Source organism: Simochromis diagramma, unplaced genomic scaffold (genome assembly GCF_900408965.1).
Source record: "Simochromis diagramma unplaced genomic scaffold, fSimDia1.1 OVJJ01000618.1, whole genome shotgun sequence".
Lineage (NCBI taxonomy): Eukaryota > Metazoa > Chordata > Actinopteri > Cichliformes > Cichlidae > Simochromis > Simochromis diagramma.
Window position 1 is genome coordinate 395,274 of NW_024387423.1, and position 4,994 is coordinate 400,267.

Consider the following 4,994-nt stretch of genomic DNA (forward strand, 5'->3'; position numbering starts at 1 on the left):
TTTTCATGGAACCTACAGTATAGACACTAATTGTTTTTGATCGCTTTTGTTATTATTGCTAATTGACACTAATAAGGTTGTAGTATTTTTGGACAGGCATCAGCAAATTGTATATATTCACAATCTAGCAGACTGAATACAGGTTCTTTCGAGGAGTACTTGAAGGTAGCATATCAGCATCATCAACCGCATTCAACTCTGACGTCAAACGGTCTTGATTGGAAAAGGTTGCTGAACAACACAAATATTGTAGACAGATACTGCAGCAACAACAAAAATAACGATAATGTTACAATAATAATAATAATAATAATAATGACACATTTCCCTGAAAGTTCAAAAACCGTATACTATGAGATAGCAGGAAGTACTTTACTTTTTTAAAAAAGATAAATGTCAAAAGTGATAATCAACCTGAAATAATTGGGTTCCATACTTCAAGACTTTAACACAAACCTCATTTTCGGACATATTCCCGGTCTCTGTTGTTTGGTCTTTGCAGTAAAAGGTGTGCACTGACACCTAGTGTCAGACACTCAGATCTATGTTTAGGCCTTTACTCCGCATCCTTTCTCTTCTCTTATTCAGTATTACTCTTAGTTGAAAATTGTGATCTTTAAACCTTTTCTCTCTATTTTTGCTCTATCACACAGTGTACCTATACCTGATCTGCCAGTAAGGCATGTTATCTGGCTCAATGATTCACTGAAAATCCAGCTTTCCCTCACAGGTGCTTAGTGACTTTCATTATTCAGTTGCAGCTTTTATTTTTTGCTCGCTCAGTCAGAAGTATTCCACTCATAGAAGGTGCATTTTCCATGTTGAAATGTGTGCAGTGAAAAATAACAAAATCAAAAGACATACATATAAATACATAACAAATGTAAGACATTCAGAGTTTATGTGCAACAAGATAAAGTTGAGTAATTCATATCCCATTGTGTTGTGCTCTACATAAATGCTGAGCAAATACAGCAGAGCTAAATTTAACATATAAATTATTCAGTTTTGCTCCTCCAGCTCATAGGCCTATTTCCTCTTTGTCATACCGAATTCTTGCACAAACTCACAAAGCAGACTCAAAAATAGTTGGAAAGTTCAAAGTGTTTATTTACACTTAAGTAAAGAGCTCTGCAACAGGAGCAGTGGCTACCAGATTTATCATTTGAATCCATAAATTGCCAGTTTGTGTGACAGGCAGCAGCTTTTGACAGTTTAGCATACATACATATAGTTAGTATTTGGATCTGGGAATACCAGGTGCTGTAAGCTTTTCCTGTTTTTCACTGCTCCTGATGTCTAGAAAAAGAGCACTGAAAATTAAGGCAGTGACCCATTAAATTGTACACATTTAATGCATCCATTTTGTATGACCTGTTAGTAATGTCCAAAAGCCATTTATGTCTAGTTGGGACAGTTTAGTGTCTGTTTTGATATTAGTTTTTTGATCAGACAAGAGAAACATCCGAGCAATCAGGTTAGGGCCAGTGATTGGGTTACCTCAGTGATTAGGTATACAGCCAGGGTTGGGGTTAAGGTTAGGGTTTTAGAAGGTTGGAGTTCTGAGAGACAGAGACAGCACAGTTAGGTTAACCCTTCAAATCCATAAATTCCCAGTTTGTGAGCCCAAAGAGTATATATTTTTAATATTAGTTTTTTGGTAAAACAAAGCAATACCTCTAACCAATGGGATTAGGGCCAGGGGTTGGGTTACTCCAATGGTTAGGGTTACAGCCAAGGATGGGGTTAAGGCTTTAGAATATTGGGTAGGGTTGGGGTTTGAGTGAGAGAACATACACCCAAGTTCACCCTTTGAATCCATAAATTTCCAGTTTTTGCTCCAAGTGGCAGCTTGCGAGCTCACCACCCTGAGCATGCCCTATCTCATGTGATCGCCGAAGCTAAGCAGAGTGGGGCCTTGTTAGTACTTGGACCGCCTGGGAATACCAGGTTCTATAGGCTTTTCTTGTTTTTCAGAAAGGTACTGCTCCTGATGTGGAGAGAAAGAGCATTGAAAAATAAGGCAGAGGCCCATGAAAGAATACACATGTACCATGTTAGTGTTAGGGTTTTAGAAAATTAGGGTTTCAGAATATTGGAAAGGTTGTAGTTCCGAGAGACAGAGACAGTACAGCTAGGTTCACTCTTCGAATCCATAAATTCCCAGTTTGTGCTACAAAGATCAGCTTACAGCTATATCAACCTGAGCTTGCTTGATCTTGTCTCATCTCAGAAGCTAAGCGGGATTGGGCCTGGTTAGTACTTGAATAGAAGACCACCTGGGAATACCAGGGGCTTAAAGTTTATCTTGTTTTTTCAGAATGGGAATGTTCCTGATGTGTAGAGAAAGATCATGGAAAATTAAGGAAATGGGCAGAGAGTATACATTTTTAATGTTAGTTTTTTGGTAAAACAAAGCAATACCTCTAACCAATAGGATTAGGGCCAGGGGTTGGGTTACTCCAATGGTTAGGATTACAGCCAAGGATGGGGTTAGGGCTTTAGAATATTGGGTAGGGTTGGGGTTTGAGTGAGAGAACATACACCCAGGTTCACCCTTTGAATCCATAAATTCTTACTTTGTGATCAAAGCAACAACGTACTGCCATAACACACTGAGCATGTGCCAATTTAATCTCATTCTGGAAGCTAAGCAGGTACAAGACCAAATATCTCTTGTTGGAGCAGTTTGTTGTTGTGTTTAGGGCTAGGTTTTGGCCAGAGAAGAGAAAGTGCCAATTGATGGCGACAGGGCCAAGGTCAGGGTTGATGGAAATTACCAAACTACAGAGGAATTTAGGAGACGTCCCAAAAATAAAAGTTGAAACAATCTGCTTGACTGACATGCATGACTGACAATGTTGTGGCATACTCTGAATGAGACGACAGATGGTTTACTGTGGGATTTCCTCATTGACCTGTCTCCCCAATGTGATATTTGTGTAGGGTATGTTTGGTCAGAGGGTTCCTTTGTTTGTGCGCATGCGCTATCCAGCATGCTGCCTGCTGTAACCCATAATTTCCTTCAGGATTAATAAAGTATTTCCGATTCTGATTCTGATCTGTTCCAGGGCATGACTGAGCATCTGGACAGTCTGAGGGGCAACCTGGCAGTATCCTATGGACCAAAACATAAAGTCCCAGAGGTGTTCTATTGGATTACATCAGGTGAGCATGGAGGGCAGTCAATGGTATAAAATCGTTCATCCTCTAGGAACTGCATCACATGAGGCCAGGCTTTTATGTGCACGGTCTGTGCATCCCATATGCCTCCCTCAACCATCACAGACCCAACAAGGCAGCTTAAAGTTCTAATGACTTGTCTTCCTTTCACATCTGTCACATGAAGAAGGATTTCATGTTAGTATGTGTGAAAATACACAGCACCAGTGGGCAATCTGACAATTCTGGTATTTTATGAAAATGCCAACTGGGCTCTACAGTGCTGAGCAGTGAGCACAGGGCCCACTAAGAAAGGTCATTTTATAGGGCAGTTTTCATCCTGAAACAAATTTCAGTGGGTTCCATCCGTACAACCATTACTGTTTTAGTGGTTATCTCAGTGTTGCAACTGTTGTTAACATCATTAATACCAAAGAGGCTGAAACTGATTAACAACCCTGTCTGCTACTTAACCGAGCAGATTAATACCCCAGTTTAACTGACCTGATAATATACTGTGATGAATAAGCGTTCCTTTATTATGTTTATTTATTCATGTATTTATTTAGTTAATAAGTTAGCCAGTTAGTTGAGCAGTGTCTATAACAAGGAGCACTAAAGTAATTCTGGAAGCTATTTGTCATCCTTTAATTTGTCATAACCTGTTGGTTTTCAGGATTATCAGTCACTTTCATGTTCCCTTATGCTTTGGTTATGACAGAGTTTGTATTTATAAAGAGATTATGAATAGATGGAGTAACAACAGAAACAATCCTCTTGATTGCTTTTCTTTTTTCAAACTCAAGATGGGAGTGTTGCTTTATGTTTGTCTTCCCATCACACACCAGTGCACTTCCCACTAGCGATGATCCAAATAATGCAAGGTTCCTACAATAGATTAATAATAACAGATTAAATATTAGGCAAAATTGTCAGTACATACCTTGTCATCTGCCAAATGACCCATTCTGGGATTGGGACCCAGTTGCATTTACCATTTCAATTGTCTTGTACCATATGTAACATTTAATTTCACATGTTTGTTTTCTGTATCAGTTCAAATCTTGTCCAACAAAGCAGAGCTGCAACTATTCATAAAATGAATGCTGGATTATTATTATTATTTTTTTTTATTGCATCAGTTTCATCACGATTGGACTTTTCAATCAGTTTATTATGTCTTAATATATTTCACATTGATCAGATTTGCTCTGACCTTTCCTAAAGGCACTCACGGGCAGATGGCTGAGCGTAAACGGAGTCATGTGTGGACATATTTTACCTCCACAAACAGCCAAGACGCAGTTTGCGATACATGTGGCAAGACAGTGAGGTGTTGTGGCAACATCACTAACCTCGTCAAACACCTCAGAGTAAATCATATCACAGATTATTATGAGCTTATGTTGAGGCGAACTGAAGAGGAGGAGAGGGACAGGTGCTGCTAGGGTGAGACAGACGTCTCTCGCGGAGTCCTTTAGTGCTGCAGGCAGGCAACATGCTCAAATAGCGCACAACCTCAGGTTTTTTATTTCTATATGATTATTCTGCATCATTAAGCAATAAGAACAGGTAGTCTGATGTCCTGTAATCATTGTGAAGCTATATTATTATATTATTATTACTATTACATAATGCAATTCTATATTGTATTATGAAATACAATCAAACATTAAGTTTTTGTACAGAGTATCGGTATCGGATCAGTATCGTCGATACCACCCTGAATTTTACTTGGTATCGGATCGGAAAGGAAATCAGTGGTATCGCACATCACTACTAGGTAGTTACACACAGGAGCGTTTGTGAGAGAGCTCGTGTCATCGCGAGAT